Source organism: Equus asinus, chromosome 10 (genome assembly GCF_041296235.1).
Source record: "Equus asinus isolate D_3611 breed Donkey chromosome 10, EquAss-T2T_v2, whole genome shotgun sequence".
Classification (NCBI taxonomy): domain Eukaryota; kingdom Metazoa; phylum Chordata; class Mammalia; order Perissodactyla; family Equidae; genus Equus; species Equus asinus.
In genome coordinates this window covers 56,476,012-56,493,162 of record NC_091799.1, presented here as the reverse complement: position 1 = coordinate 56,493,162, position 17,151 = coordinate 56,476,012, and the positions used below count along the sequence as shown (strand labels likewise).

At 42.7% G+C, this 17,151-nt stretch overlaps 1 long non-coding RNA gene across 3 annotated transcripts in view; it reads left to right on the top strand.

The window, feature by feature from the left end:
• LOC123288210 (uncharacterized) overlaps nucleotides 1-17,151 on the top strand; it is a 76,800-nt gene that overhangs the window by 23,050 nt on the left and 36,599 nt on the right. For 2 of the 3 annotated variants that reach the window (XR_011506576.1, XR_011506575.1), the window contains exons 2-4: nucleotides 8,911-9,037; nucleotides 10,946-11,044; nucleotides 11,129-11,204. This is a non-coding gene — a long non-coding RNA (uncharacterized lncRNA). Of the gene's footprint in view, nucleotides 1-8,864; nucleotides 9,038-10,945; nucleotides 11,045-11,128; nucleotides 11,205-17,151 lie in introns of all 3 variants that reach the window. The other variant, XR_006531826.2, reaches the window with a different exon arrangement.

The window sequence follows — 17,151 nt, the reverse complement described above, 5'->3', positions numbered from 1 at the left end:
GGCATGTAATTACATGAGGAACAGTAGGCAAAGACTTGGGCTTGAATCCTTACTCTGCCACCAGCAGTGTCATTTAGAGCAAGTCGATTAATCTCTTTGACTATCCTCAGTAGAACACAGATGTCAATAATGCCTACTTTATGTGGTCTGGGGGAGTATTATTAGCATATAAAGTCATACTGTCACTTTATTTAAAATGTTATTTTCATTTCTACTATTCTTAATAACACACAAAAGGGGCTCCATACATTTTAAATTGTTCGTACAAACTAAACGGGCTTTTATAAGGGGCCCTTCTAACCACTTCTGCTTCCCTTCAGTTTATGAGGCAATTCACGGTGTTTAAAACAACATCTAATTCACTGCAGAATTGAACGGTGTCCCACACCAACATAAAAGAAAAGTTACAAAATGCCACTGAAACTGCTGCAGGATACACCATCAAGATTTCCCCCCACAGTCTAGTTTCTCGAAAATGTGTCACCATCATCTTTTAAAATCCACTTAACAATCTACAAGGGAGAGATTATTATATATCCAGCCATGTGGTAATGCAGTTTCCAGGAATCTAGAAAAATATATATATAATACATTTGTTATCATTGACAGCAGCCCATATGCCTGAGCATTTGCTTTCCACAGTTTCTGAGAAACATGCTGGAAAAAAAAAAAAAATGCTGAACCCAAACATGATCCCAGATCCCTGACACGAGACTGTAGCCAGGACCTCTAGCCATGCAGTTTACCCCTCCGGCCCTAAGACAACACTGTGCCACCCCCAGACTTCCATCTTACTCCCACATGGTTTGGTCTCTCTGTGTTGCTCTGCAGAAGCCTTCTTTCAGGTGCTGAGCATCACTGCATCAGTCTCGCTACCCTCTTACTTTGGCAGATCCTAGCTTCTTAGGGACTAAAGGCAGGAAGTCACCTCTTCTATCTGACTTTAACTTTCTCCTTCAACCTGGCTTTAATACTAAAGTGATTCAAATATTTTTAGCAGAAAAACCAACCCATCCCAGGGAAAGAGTGGGCAGAGATGGTCTATACCACACTCCAGACTCCTGTGAGAGAAACATTTAAGCACCCAAACTACTTCAACCTCTATCTTAGATGACACCCTTCAATACTGCTAAAGCCAATTGCCCAAAAGCAATTTGATTGCAAGTCAGTCTCTGCCGGTGTTTTGGAAAATGTCTATGGAAACAATTCCCTCTTTGAGCTATCCCCATCCATCCCCAAAGGGGGAATTTCATGGATGTCACACAGCCTATATTTTAAGTCAGGCCATCAAAATGTACTCTTCAAATAGGATGAAATCTAACCAGTTGTTCTTCCATGATGTACTAAAAGGTAAACAGACAAACTTCTATGCAGATGGGAAAGAAACCAACGGGTAAGTCATTCCTATAAAAATTTCTTAGCTCAAATTTTAAGAAGAGAGAAATGCTGGGGATGATAGGAAGGTTAGGCAAAGGCATAATTGAGATGAGGCTATAAGGAGCAAACTCGGGGCCGGCCAGGTGACGCAGCGGTTTAGTTCGCACTTCTGCTTCTCAGCAGCCCAGGGTTCGCCGGTTTGGATCCCGGGTGTGGACATGGCACCGCTTGACAAGCCATGCTGTGGTAGGCGTCCCACATATAAAGTAGAGCAAGATGGGCACGATGTCAGCTCAGGGCCAGTCTTCCTCAGCAAAAAGAGGAGGACTGGCAGTAGTTAGCTCAGGGCTAATCTTCCTCAAAACAATAAATAAATAAATAAATAAAGGAGCAAACTCTAATGCACAGCGGGAGGGGAGGGTGACCCTCAGGTCACATACATGAGGACAGGTCGGGACTGGGATGGACTGGAGAAGAGTATATGTCCTTATAATGAGAGAAGCAGCTACCCAGCTTCTGCCACTTATGGCCACAGGGGTATGCTGGCCCAATGTTGCCAGGTTTGTCTCTATAATTTCAAGTATGGTTGTTCTAAGTCTCACAGTTCAAATTCTTGAGAGAGAATATATCATTGACCAACCCAGCCTAAGGACTGATTCTTCTGGGATCAGGTGCCTACACCTAGTCCAATCAATTTTGTCTCGGGGACCCATGGAGGGCCGGATCGCACAATCTATTGTCTACACTGGAGGAACTTGGAAAGGGCAACCTGATTTATGAAAAGGGGTTGTGGGAAGGACTAGTGCAGCAAAGCCTGCCTTCACAGACCTAAAGGACAAATGATAGACTCATGACAGCTGTGCAATGATTTCTACTGGGAAACAGAATCTTCTCCACAATCCCTCTGTGCATAGACAGTGCTGCATTGCATTCGCCACTCTGATCCTGCCCTGCTTGTTTAAGCCAAGGTGGGCACAGAGTGTAAATAATGAGGCTGCATCCTTGCTTCTCTATACTGTTATTAAGGATGAACAGACTTGGAAAAGAGGAAGCTGCCTCAGAAGCATGAAAGATGACTCCAAAATATACAATGCCACCAAAACACTATTGTCACATTCAGAATATCAGGTTTGCATCAGGAGAGATGTTTTTCTTCAAACTACAGCAGCGTGTATGTGAGAATGTTCTGCTGCAAAGTGAACATGAACAATGTCCCCAAGAGAGCAATGAAGCTCTCAGCCATGGACAGCCGACCTACTGCAGCATCTTTGTAGACTCTTAGCTTGGGAAGCTGAGGCCAGGGCCTGGGGCAGGTGCATTTTGGTGAGGAAAAGGATAGGGAAGACTTTGGAGTTGTGCCTCCCAGAAATAGTATAATCAGGATCTCACTTCATAGATCGGGAAACTGGAGCCCAGTGAGATTTAGAGTCTAGTGTCTTTAAATAGAACACGGGCTTTACTTCCAGTCCAGGGCTCTTCAAATGTTTATAGCAGGCTCTGGTTTGAGGTGGAAGAACCAGAGAGAATATGGCACTTACCTATAAAAGCTACATCTTTCTGTAGTCAACTTCCAAACGAAAGACATTTTCGCTTGTCAAAAGTGGGCAGTCGGTGCTTTGAAATACAGTGACTGAAGGGCAATGCTCCTTGACTTGACAGAGCCTGTTTATAATTACAGCATTAGCACACACACACTTTAATTAAAAATCTTGAGAAGGACCTTAGCTGTGTTACGAGACCTATACCAAAATCCTGTCTGAGGAGTCACTTTCTAGCCAAACTCTTATTTTCAGAGGCCAGCCCTAAAAATTTCTTAGATTTATTCTCGGATCAATAATGACTCTTTGGCAATATCTGAAAGAGAAAAAGCCAAAGGTACCTCACTCAAGCCTGAACAGATAACACTATTCTATCCCTACTCCGACAAGCTGCGGTTGAGGGGCGGGGCTGTCGAGCCCAGTGACTGTCCGCCTTGCAGAAACTTGGAGGGGGGGCACTATAGTGGTCCAAAAGATCGTCTGGCCCAGCTCTGTCATTTTACACAAAAAAATGGAGACTTAGAGAGGTGACTGTCCAGGGCCAATCCAGTGGCAGGAGGGCTGGGACATACTAATAGCCACTCTAGATAATCACTGCTCAGGAAAATGAGCTGCTCAGTCAATTGAAAAAGAGATATAATTTTGAAATTACAAATATCATTCTCTATTACTTCCCTGGTTGTGCTCCTGAAAACACCAGTTTTCTAGATACTTGGTTTAATAAATAGAGAAAGGAAGAAAGAAAGAGAGAGAAAAGAAAGTAAATGAGTTCATCCAGAGCACATAAGCATGAGAAATACTACATACCATATTCCCTTCTTGGAGATTCACGTCACACGCTAGGGAATCTGAGAAAGAAGCCCAGCAGGAAAGAAATATGTTTAACTCAAAGCTCTTTTTCCAAGTCACATCTATTAACATCCTACAGACCCGGTGTGCTAGGAAACGTACGTTGGGACATCCTAGCTTAGTGAGAAGGGAAATGAATTTCAAAATAATTGGGCTGGAAAGTAAAGAAATTGAAACAGTCTGGTTCATGTCAAGCAAGAGTTCGGAAATGGCACCATGTCATCTTCAGTTTCTTCCCCTGGGTCTTTTACACTTGGAACTTGGAAAGAAATGGAAGATAAAGGTGTCCTTCAGCAGCAAAGATAAAGAGAATAAATCTTTTTCTTTAATTTAGCATTAAAGGTTTGTGTAAAGGAGTAAAAACACAGACCCACTCTTCTCCGTAGGTATTTGAGTCCCTACTAGAAATGTAATGCTTAGAATTGTATTTCCGCATATTTATAACTTCTTTACCGTGAACTACCGTGATGTTCTTTTCCTTCAAAGCTGGTAAAGTTACATTCCTACCCAGAAAATGTGAGGAAATCACATTTGACCTGTAAATAAACTAATTTGAAAAGTTTTTTTAAAATATTAGAGACTTCAAAAAAAGATTGGGTGTGAAAACTCCAAAAGTTCCAAAAAAATTCCAAAGTGTGAAAATGCGAAATTTTTATACTCAAATGAGTCAAAATAGATGAACAGAATGCTTCCAAACTTTCTAAAAATATGCACCTTCAGGCAATAAAAAAAAATCAATCTAAAGGGTCATTTATTTCAAGAACCTAAAAGCCCGACTTAGCACTCCCGTGATCCCCCACAGCTGACTGGATCTGGGAAAGCAGGGCTGAAGAAAGGTTATTCATACTCCTCTCTAACCCCTTAATGATATGTTTAGCCAGGCTAATTTTAGACCTGTCGGAAGCTTTTGATTCAGTTAACCATACGGTGTTGGTGACAAGACTGTGGTCAATGGCAGGTGTGGGCTGAGCTCCTTTTGAAATCAGTTGGTGAGTTCATTCCTGGAAGAAAGATGTCAATACGCAGTTACAGGGAACTGCTCATGATCCACACACATCTCCTAGGAGGTCTTTTCTCTCCTCCCTAAGTACCCAACATGGGCAAGAGATCCTGGGAACCATCAGTGGAGGCAATAACATCTTGCTGATCCTCATCTCATTATAGTCTTTTCTACTGATCCATTCAACCTGTCTTAGCCTTTGGCTTGGCTTATAGTTATTTTGGTTTGAGCAGGAAGTAGCTGGCTTCAACTCAACCTGGATAGGCTGAGGTTATGATCCTCAGTCCGAGGAAATGCTTTACAGATATCAGAGGTGGATCTGTATCATAGCTATTCAGGGATAGAGGCTGACTGACTGGTCTTTTAACAGGTGCTTGAGCATGGACAAGAAAAGTCTCTTTTTTCTTGGATCCAGAGAGGCATGTGCCTACACCAGCTTCCCAAAAAAGGCATCATTACATTTAGCCACCCCTCTGGTTCATATAAGTTTCACCACAGTAATATCCACCCTTTTCTCTACTTTGCTAGATTTTACAGTGGAATTTCATTACCCTATTATTCATTAAAGGGAATTTCTTTAGCCCTTTGAGTTTTCGTACCAATCAGTTCAAATGCTTTCCAGCCTCTCAGGCTTACCATGAATGGATATTTGATGCAGTGTGTGTGTCTGCTCTATATGTGCTCCATAAATCTTTCTATAGCAAAGAAAACATCAATGTTATGCTCAAGAACTCAACAGCCTGAATGAAGAGGAAAACATCTTTAGTACTGTCTCTTACTAGATTTCAACAAATTCTGATGCTGTAAGGGAACTCAGGGCTAACTCATTTTCACCCTTTCATTTTATAGAATGGGAAAGCAAGACTTCAATTTTCTCAATGGACATACTAATTCAGCAGAACCAGAAGATTTCCATGGAGCAAGAAATCTAACATGATCTTTCTAAACTTTATCAATCATTCATGGTCCTCACCAAGGGTCATATAGTGTGGAGAACAGGAGGAAGACAAGGGAGATAGGAAAGAGACAAAGGGTGAAAAAATTAAATGAGAAAAAGAAAGTCAGTTAGTGGCTTCCTGTGATTTTCTCATTATCACCCTTTCTTTCCAACTATTTTTTAAATTTTCTCTTTAGCTTCATCAGATAATCCAGATATCATCAAGTTTCACTGGAAATCCTTGGTCACCCATATGCAGGGGACAAAAGAGGAAGAGACAAGTATATATAAGTAAACCCTATTTTTCAGCTTTTGGACTATAGATGCCTCAATGGTTAATATTGAAACTGTGGATTTTAAATGCTCATTTCATTTGGTTGTCAGTCATCTACAGAACATCTGCCATGAGCTAAGAATTCTGCTGTACACTCTAAGAGACATGAGTATGAAGGAGACATAGTCTTGCCTCTAAAAATGTACAAGTTAATAAGAGAGAGGGAATATATTCCTCCTGGTTGCAAAATTCTAAGACATTTCACACTAACAATCATAACACAGAGAAGAATCAGATAGGGGCCCTAAGAGAAGTTCAACCTGAGTGTTATGGGAGCCCAAGAAGGAGTATGTCATTTCTCAGTGGCAGGAGCCAAGAAATCTTCATCAAAGTGGTGGGATCTTGAGCTGGGGCTTGGAGGGTAGAAAAGACTTAAACTGTAAGAGGCTACTGAAGAGTAAGCTTCCTGAGAAAAAGGAAACGGCTCAAAGGCACAAGAATAAAAGATCTGCTTGGGAAATAGCAAGTGGACCAGCTTGGCTATAGCATGGGATAGATAAATGACAAGAAATGCACAGCTGGAAAATTTTGTTGGAAGCCAAATTGCAGAGCATCTAAAATGATGAACCAGAAAGCTTGGTCTCAATTCTCTAGGTAATGGACAGACACTGAAAATTTTTTGAGGGCTGGCCTTTAGGTAGATCAACCGGCCACAATGAATTGGAGTGAAAGACACTAGAGGAAGGGATCAGCTTCTCAGGATGAGCTAAATGAGTGGTAAAAGCACCCACAGTGAGAATGGAAAGGAGGCAGATTCACTAGGCATTGAGGATGCAGAAAGGGCAGGAATAATTTGGGGTGAAGGTTGAAGGAGCATTTCCTAGGGTACTTGTGATGAAAACAAAATTCCACTATGTCAAATGGATGCTTGGAAGCATGAGATTTTGAACTTACTACTGAGATGGTTTCACCACTGCCTGATATTGGTTGGTTGGTTGAATAATTTTGCTTGTTGTAGGTTAAGGATATATGTGAGGGTTTTTTTTTTATTGTATTGTCCCTTCTGTGTCTTTTATGGTCTAGAAAGACCAGAATAAACAAACAGACATTAGATATCACAAACCCAGACCAAAGATCAGAGGAGGTCTCATCATCTCCTTCCTGGTGTGTAAATACAGCAAGAAATACATAGTGGTGGATGCATGGCTATTAATATAAAGGAGACAATCTATTACAAACTGTCCAAATCAATAATTATACTTTACCATGTCCCTCCTATGTGTCAAATTATATTCCTGTCCCCATCCATTTTTATATCAGAGATTCCTTTTAAAAATTGACTTTATTGAATTGGTAAAGAACTTGCTTATGGAAGGTCTTCTATTAATAAGGGTGCAATGTTCGCAGTCTCTACCATTTATTCACTGAGCAGCCTCAATCACCTAGTCAGATGCTATACAATTTGGGGACAGATAATAACCGCCCTTTCATCTTATTTAGCTACTAATGCAAACACATTGTGACCATCTTCTTCAGACAGTCTTCCCAGATAAACCAGAAGCAACCTGACTCCATGTCATTCTCAGAGCGCTCTCTATCTGATTTTGATTTTATTTTTTCCCCCACTCATTCTTCTGGCTACCCACCCCCTACCTCAGCAAACATTTAGTGAGCACTTGGTATATGCCCAGCACTGGGCGCAGGGATGCAGATTCAAAGATAAAAGGCAACAATCCTTTGCTTTGTGTAAATATTAATGTAAGGAACTCATTTGCCCTCTGGAACACCTCACCTTGAAGACAGGAGCCATCTCTACCTAAACTTGGTGTCAACTAAACATTGGCTCTCCATAGTGTTTAAGCACATGGACTGCGGAGCCCTAGAGTAGGAGGGTGGCCAGTGCCAGCTGGGCACGTACCAGCCGTGAACCTGGTGAGTTATTTAAACCCTCTGAGTCTCAGTTTCCTCCTCTGTAAAATGGGCGTGATAATACTAGTATCTACCTCATAGGGTGGGCTCTGGTAAGAATTAAATGAGACAATTAATGCAAGGAGTTTAGGAGAGCACCTGCTGTACACTAGAAAACATGATAAAAACGATCATTAATTGTATTTTTTTTTAGGGAGGGGCTGTTCTAAAGGGATGTCCATTGGGGGAAATAACAGTTCAGGGTGGCAGCGGCTTCTCAGTGTCTGGGCAGTTACAGAGCGAGGAGAGAAATCTTCGTTCAGTAGCGAAGTGGTTTTATTTCCTGTCCAAAATGCGAGCATCCCTCTCTTCCTGTTTGGTGTAATTGACCATGTGAGCCAGGGCTTGAGAGCTCGCCCTACAGGCCTTCCCGTCTCCAACTTAAGGTTTCTTTTACCAATTTCCACACAGTCCCTAGTCTTCCTTGGCCCCTAAATCTTGGATCATCTCTCTTTTTTTTTGAGGAAGGTTAGCCCTGAGCTAACATCTGCTGCCAATCCTCCTCTTTTTGCTGAGGAAGACTGGCCCTGAGCTAACATCCATGCCCATCTTCCTCTATTTTATATGTGGGACGCCTACCACGGCATGGCTTGCCAAGCAGATGCCATGTCCGGACCCGGGATCCGAGCCAGCGAAGCCCAGGCAGCCAAAGTGGAACTTGGGCACTTAACCGCTGCACCACCGGGCCGGCCCCCATTAATTGTATTAATGTCTGACCCATGATCAGTCTGCAAATGGCCACCAGTAGCTGTAATGGTGACTGTCCTTTAAGCAAGGAAGAATATACTTAAAAGAGTTGCTAGCACTTCAGAGAAAGGTCTAGGAGGCAATGTCCATTTCAGTTTGCATGTCACAAGAACAATTCTTCTTTAGCCTGTATGTCATGTTTTCTGTTTTCTTTCTCTCATTTTCTTATACCAGAAAATTTTATCTGTTCCCGATGTTCGTTCCCTATTTAAACATACAGCATTCAGTTGGTGAAGCCAGAAGTTCTCTGCCAATGCTGTCACCACCCAGGTCTGTGGTGCTGAAGGCCCAATCTGAAGCAAGAAGTGACACAAAACCACTGCTGCTCCATCCAGAGAGAGTTGCTGGTATGCAAGGCGGGTTGCAGGATTGAGCCCCCAGTGAGGAATAAGTAACAGAAACCATAGAAGGCAAATAAAATAGAAATGTGTTTCTCATGCAAACACTCAGAGCAGTTAAAACTAAAATAAAGGAAAGAATGACCTAAAATAGAAAATTGTAGAGGGGATTTGGTGAAACACTTTAAAATCAAAGACCATGCTTTCCTTTCCTTATTCTGTGAGATGCTAGATCACTGCTTAGATGAATTTACAGCTGTTTCCAACATTTATGTGAAACACAACAAAGAGCTGGACTCTGGTTGCTGAGCAGGCTATACCCCAGGAGGTCGGAATGCATCACTAATTAAAGGGAGGCTGCAGATATTGGTAATCTGGGAGCTGCAGGCACCCCATACATGTACCTCTCCGAGCCAGAGCAGGTTGCATCTAATAAGGTTTTCAAGGTGACTCTGTATTTCTTCAATGCTCCTCACCCTCAACTTCCTCACAGGCACTTCTAGCCAGTTACTCCACATGCCAGGGAAGGCATGATCTCCTTCAAACACCATGCCTATTTCTCGAACATTATCCGCAGAAACAAATTTAGCTTTGTACATTACATCATCACCTCACTGCAGATTACAGACCCAGAAACTATCTCCCGCATGGACTAAGGTGATCCGGGCAGCCTGGGGCACCGTTCTGTCCAAATTGGAAGGGGGCAGAGCTTCTTGGTGAGCAGATGCTCTTGAGCCCAGCAGATCTAGGAATTCCATTTTATTTTTGCCTTTAAACATGCAGATAGGAATATCAGACCTAGAAGCTTTCCGTGCTGCACAATTTATGCTAGCTCATTACCTCCTGCTACACTCCAAGGCTCTGTAACGGAAATTGGCTCTGATTTCTGAGATGGGCATTACATCATAGTCTTCTTTTAGCACATTATGTCATCCCTGCTGAGACCCATTATCTAGGGTTGGCTCAGCAGTAGCGATTTTTGTGGGCCGACTGCAGCGTTCCCAAAGAACTGCTGGGAACCACAGATTGCAATCTAAAACATTTATCTTCTAAAAAACTGAAAATGGAGAAAGATGTTCACATCGGACCCCATTTATTTTCCTTAACCCTCTGCTGTCTGAGAGCCTTTTAGAGTACATTGCGGCAAATGCCAATGAGCATGTGCGGAGCCTGTGCAGAGACGATCATCTCGAGACAACCACTGCTAAGGGTGCCTGGAATATCGCTCCTCATCGAGGGCTGATATACTCTACACTTGCCATGATTCTGTCTCAAGGGATGTTACGAAATGCTTAAAAGGAGTCACCTTGCATGCTCACAGTGATAACGAGCACCCTGCCTAATTCTTGGCTTATTTAAGAAAAAAATTTCTTCTCATGATCTGTTTATACAGATATAAATAAAAACTATGTACATACATGTAGTTTTTATTTATATATATATATATATATTTATAGATACACGCTTATCCTCCTAACCATGTTGCAGTCACAAAGGCAAACTTCTAGAAGATTTGTATTAGAAATAATTTTATGCAGAGAACTGAGCTGATATTATCTCTTCTCACTTCAATCATGAAATTAGAAGCCCATTCTGTATCTCTCCATCCTAGGCAGGATTAGAAACCATTGCACAGAGGGAATAGACGGGAGCTCTCAGGATGAAGCAAAGATATTCCCAGACCCTCGAGAATCCCCATACCTCTCTCATCACAAAAGCATAAATATGATAATAAAAAAAGTCTCTACATCCCGAAATGAGATGAGATACATTCAACCATGGCTAAATTACAATCCCCCTTACCCACCCACTAATGAGACTCATTGGGAGGGAAGTAAGTGCTGGGGGAGGGGTTAGAAAGGAGGCTATGATATTCCCTTCCCCCATCCAATCATGCTGCATTTTGTTTTTCCACAGATTTTTTTTAACCGTGAATACTTTTATGCTCTCAGTTTCTTTTTGTGGCTCTCAAATGGCAGCCGCATCCAAACAAACAACTTCATAATTAAAATGGAGGTAAGTAAAGCTATCATTTGGCCCCATCCCAGAGCCTCGCTCCTACTTCCACCCTCAGAGATTTTCCATCATGTTCTTTTCTAGCGCTCTCCTCTACACCCAGTGGATCATAACGCAAGATGGCAGCCTTCATCCTTCACTCAGCCCGGGGCAAGGCCATGTGAGCAGTCTGAGCATTCTAACAGGGTTTGGGACACCTGGCCCCACATTCAGGGTCTAGAAACTTCCTGGGTGACATTCAGCAACCAACTGATATCCCATCTTTAGCACCTCTTCTTTCATATTTTATGTCTGCTGCCATTTGCCTCTTATCTCCTAGAGGGGACGGTGTGAGGATTGATGGTCTGATCCCACAAAGGGCTCGAGGCTTTCAGACGGGCGATGCTCTGTAAAATAGTATTACTTAATAGCTAAGGACATTTATAAGGATCCTCTTACCCTTCTCCTTCCTTTCCTTTGTCCCTTCATCTCCACCTCCTCCCTCTCACTCCAGGAATTTTATGATCAGAAGGCCAAAATGCTTTAAATCTTAATAACTACATGTGCCACTTGGGATACTGAAAGGAAACTATATATGCTCTTTATTTGACTCATTCAAAGCTTTTACTGCAGCCAAAGTAACTGCTCCACCATTTAAAAATTCCACTGAAAAGGCAAGTAGCCTTCAACATGTTAAGCTGATGTTCATGTAAGTTGTAAAATATTAAAGGACCAGGAATTCTATCCAACAATGAAATTACCTGGCCCAATCACCTCCTTTCCCTTTGGAGGAGGCAAGAATTCACATGGATTCACATCCTGAAGGATGTATGCCTCCCTCTAGGTGTCGGCTGGCTAGACACCAGCTTCTGAAGATACACTGGAGAGGGGACTGAGCATTACTTCTCTCTCTGCCTCCAGTGCCCTCTGTGTCCCAGTAGTTGTGACCAATCCTGCAAAAAAAGGCTTTCAGGATGCCCAGAGGTCCTCAGTCCACTCCCAATCAGGCCAACTATAGAACAGAGCCACTGTGCTCTCGGACTTGTAACAGGACAGTCACTGGCCATGAGAATCTGAGGGAGGAGTTCTTGTAGAGAAGAGGAAGCTGAACCCAAAATCTGTAGGTGGTTTTTAAGAGTAAGTACATATTAGGGGGATCACATTGCACAGTAAGAAATCAACTATTCCCTAATGGATGTCCCACAATAAAGGTGGAGAGCAGGGGTGGCCAAGTCAGAATGAGGAGATCAAGCACAGAGCTCACTGGCACCTGACATTACAAGAAAACCCAGGCTTGGAGCGAGTATAGAATTCTGGGCCTGGCTTCAGCCTCCTTCGCCAACTGTCTTGGCACCAGTCACTACGCTCAGTGGCCTGACAGAAGGGGAACAAAACAGTATGGACCTTTCAGGCTTTCCTAGGCAGAGGTGGGGAATTCCACAGCCTCCCATCTGCCCAGAATCACCGTCAGGATCACCTAACGCCTAGAAAAGCAGACATTGGTCTTATCAACGATGATCTCAATCCTGCTGTCTACAGCAATGCCAGGAGACCAACTGTCCTCACCGGATGCTCTCTGGGTGCCACCCCAGAGTCCCATTACCAGCCCCCTGGGGGCTTGTGGCATTTCCTAGGCTATAGAGCCTTCCATACTTCTTAGAGTTAGCCCTCAACAACTCACCTTCAGACCTGTTTGTTAGCAACAGCAAAAAATTTCTTTTCTGTAAATGTAAGTACATCATGAAGATACAGACTAGAGAAACGTCGAGGTTTACTGTTCAGACCCAAAAAGGTTCTAGAGAGAACTGCTTTATCCAGCTTTGGGGAAAAAAAATTATACAGGTTCCCTTACAATGTGAGTCCAAACTATTTCTGGTCAAGATCCTTCTTAACTTCTGGGAAGTTTGCACCCCCTTCACCTTTATTCCTGGTCCAGGCTGAGTACTTTGCCTTTCCCTTAAAATGTTTTTCCTTCCGGGAGGATTTTCTTCATTATCTCTTGTTTACCCCTTAACAAATTACTACAATAATATTAATCTAGTTAACAAAAGTACTAGATTCTCCTTAATCCTGGACAATAGAACTAGGTAGGCTTCATTCATTCATTCATTCATTCATTCAGCAAATATCTATGGAGCAGGGTCAACTGTGTGCCTACTGTTGTAAAAAGTGTTGTGGAGATGAATCAGACATGGATTCAGCTTTTCAGGCACGAGAGAGACCACAGACAAGCTATGTTAATAAATATATGACAGAGACTGCTAGATTTTCACCCAAGTTCCTCCTCATATTCCTGGGTACACAGCTAGATATACTTTCCAACTTCCTCTACTGTTAGGTGTGGCCATGTGCCTGAGGCCTGGCCAATGAAAAGTGGATGGAAATGATACCACTCCCAGTGTTGCGCCTGTGAGATCAACATGCTTCTTCCTCCTTCTGGCTGTTTGGGATGGCAAGATCACCAAACCCAGGAAGTCATGTGTTGAAGGTGGCAAAGCCTCAGACAGCCAGAATTCCTGCACGCCCCCTTGGAGGAGAGCTGCCCTTGCAGCCTATTCATGTTCAGGACTGGTACAAGAGCAAGAAATAAACTGGCACTGTGTGCGTCCATCACATGGTTGGGTCTGTTCATAACAACAGTCAGGCTGTTCTAATTAATGTAAATGTTGAAATGATTTATTGAAATGGAAAGATATTCAGAGTGTATACTAGGGTAGAACAAGTTTAAAAACCTATAGTGTGATATCACTTTTTAAAAGAATATGTATATAAAGGTACTTATACACCATGGAGAAAGTTCTAGAAGTGTGTACAACAAGGTATAGGTGTTTATCTCTGGAGGATGATAATACAGCTATGGCTTATCTACATTTTCTGATATGAAATGATATGATTTTATAATTAAAAAATGAAATCTATGTTTAACATTAAAAAGGAAAGTATGTCTTGAGATATAAATACAAAGGCACAGCATCTCAAAGTGGATAAAGATTTCCTGAGGGAAATTAGGAAAGGCTTCTCAAACTAAGCATTTATTAATGACCCTTCCAACACTGAAAATCTATAAATTAGCTACAGCCTGAGAAATAGAACAGGTCAGTTATACAACATTCCTGGTTCCCAGCCTTTATGTATTGAGGTCTTGTCAATGGGGATCAATTCACCAGAAAGGAAGGACGAGCTAAATCTTTTACCTTTACAAAGTGCCAAAAACTAGTCTCAGTGGTTGTTTGGGGTGAGGGAGAGGAATGAAAGAGAGGGCAGTATTAAAAGAGTTAGGGGAAGGAAAAAGGATCATACCTACCTTATACCTTTTTGTGCTTTTTCAATATTTTGTTATAGGCATTTATTACTTATCCCAAAAATTCAAAAAAATTTTCTTTATGAATTTTGTGCTATAAGAATTTATTGCCTATTTTTTTAAATCCTAAGTTCTATAATCTTTTGTAAATACTAAGTCAGAAATTCTCCTTGAATTGGTTAAGTGCAGAGATAGATGCTAAGCAAATAAACAAGTCATAATTTACCAGCTGAGTCCTACAAAAACATAGCTCCAATTAGCCATTGCGGCAAAGATTCACCTTTTTATGTGAGAAGAGCCTAAATACGTCCTCCCCAAACACCAAAGGAAAGGACTGGTCAGTGAAGGGTCACCTCTGCTCTCCTCCACACAGTCTTCAAAAGTGCCTGGAGAAAGATTTTGGTGTACAAACAAGAGTTGGAAACTTTGCAAAACATCTTATGTCAAAGTCTCAACCCCCGTTCTTTTGCTGTGAAGACTCAGAGGAGTGACGGTGACCCCAGAGAGGAGGGATAGGCCACCAACTCTCTGGATCAAGGAAGAGCGTTGCAGGTTGAGGTCCCTGAAAAACAGACTCCAAGATGGAGATTTGCTCACAGGTGGCTTATGGGCGGGGCTCTTGGGGACAACACCAGCAAGGGAGTAAAGGAAGCAGAATTAGGCACAAGGAGGAGTTGAGCTGTGACACTGTCACAACAAAGGTGTCAGTGGATCCCACAGGGCACTCTGGAGCTGGGATGGCCCTTCAGAATTGTCCCAAGCTGGAGCTAAGCCTTTAAATGCCCTCAGGGTCTGGGGCAAGCAGCTCTCTTCAGCCAGTTTTCTGGGAAGAACTCAGTTGTGAGACATCAGCAGGCAATACTCCCAACAGCTGGGGAGACAAATGCCCAGCGTAGGGCGACACGCTACAGCATCCACTACAGAGTGGCAGGAGGATGTCAACCCTTCTATCAGTCTATATCTAGTTCTCAAAATATCACATCACAATTGGCTCTGGTTATTCCTCTTTGAAATTCCTCAGTGGCTTCCTATTACTCATGAGAGCAAAAAAGATCTTCCTAAGCAACATTAATGGGCTTTTCACTGGCCTAGAGGCCAAACCCCATGGAACCTTGGATCCAGTCACCCGGGGCTACTCACCAGTCCCAGAAATTACCATCCTTTTTCATGGCTCTAAGCCTTCATATATGCTCTTCCTTCTGCTAGAATGCCTTCTCCACTCTTATCTTCCTAAAAAACCCTTAGTCATCCCTCAGTCCTCAGGGTAATTTCCGCTGGGAAACATCCCTGGCTCCCCTGGACAACTCAGACTACTTTACTCCAAGTTTCCACCGCGTTGTATGCATCTACACCACCACCCACAGCAGCCCCTGCATATACCAGTTCTTCACGTCTGTGTCCCGCTAGACTGGAGGCTTCTTGAAAACACAGCCAGATCTTTCATCTTGGTATCCCTGCTACATAGGAAGTATTAGATTAAATGTTTGTTGAATGAATAAATAATTCAACGTGGAAGAAATGGTGCTGGTGGTGATAGCTCCGTCAAGGAAGAGTGGATGAATTCTGATAAATTGGTGGAACAGGAGATAGAACTAGGGACACGGGGAGAGGCGAAGTGTTTGTAACCAGCCATGTGCCAGAAACATTTGGCTTTTATGTCATCTTTGGTTTTCAATCTCTATTGTCCAGCTACAGCTTAACAGAATGGAGAGTACATCAGGGGCTCTTACGTTGACAGCAAAATTGCTTTTAGGGTGCAACAACCAGAAAGTCTCCCAAGGATGACTTTAAGGAAGGAGTGTTAGGCTGTGTGGACCCCTGGCTGAGGCTATGACTAAACGAGATTGTGGGTCTGAAGAAGCATTCCCCTCTCTGCATATTCTCCTGAAGAATCTCTGCCAAGGACTAGAGGAGCCCACATGAATAACATATTCAACTTTTCTTCCTCATATTGGTCAACGACGGTGTTAACGAGGGGCTGGGCAATGGGGCTGTATGAGCTGAGAGTGTTTAGCCTTTAAATGCCCTCAAAGGAGAACAAGGTCCCAGGTAACAGATAGAAGGAAGAAAGGACTTGAGTCATCCTGGAGCTTCCTGGTAAGAAGAAAGTGGAAATGCAGGCTCTCGTCTTTCTTTTTTTCCTAAGATTGGCACCTGAGCTAACAACTGTCACCAATCTTCTTTTTTTTTTCTGCTTTTTCTCCCCAAATCCCCCCAGGACATGGTTGTATAATTTTTTAGTTGTGGGTCCTTCTAGTTGTGGCATGTGGGACGCCACCTCAACATGACCTAATGAGGGGTGCCATCTCCGCGCCCAGGATCTGAGCCGGTGAAACCCGGGACCAGCGAAGCGGAGTGCGCGAACTTAACCACTCGGCCCCGGGGTTGGCCCCACTCTCATCTTTCTTTGCCTCTCATCTCATACTCATCCCCATTCCATATTTCTATGCTCAAGAGGAATGGAACTAGCCCAAACTATGATGAAAATTGATTCTCTCTCAGTCATATCCTAAGCAAATAATTTTTTTCCAGAACCCCCAGTACAAACATAATACACTGAGTAATCAAGCAAAATTATCTAAAGTCATTATAAACAGGCATCAAACCAAGTTTGGCTTCAATCAAAATGAATTTTAGGTCCATCTTTCTTTATTTTCAAATCCTACTGCCTCATTACAGAACCAGGGACCTGTCATTTTAGGGAGAAAAAAATATTCTGTTTCCTCAGGAAATGCCAAGGGGCCACAAATTTTAATCTGCTCCAGCTGGAGTGGAGGCTGGGGGCTTATTTTAGCTTACAAAATATACCTTCTCACATTTCCTCCTT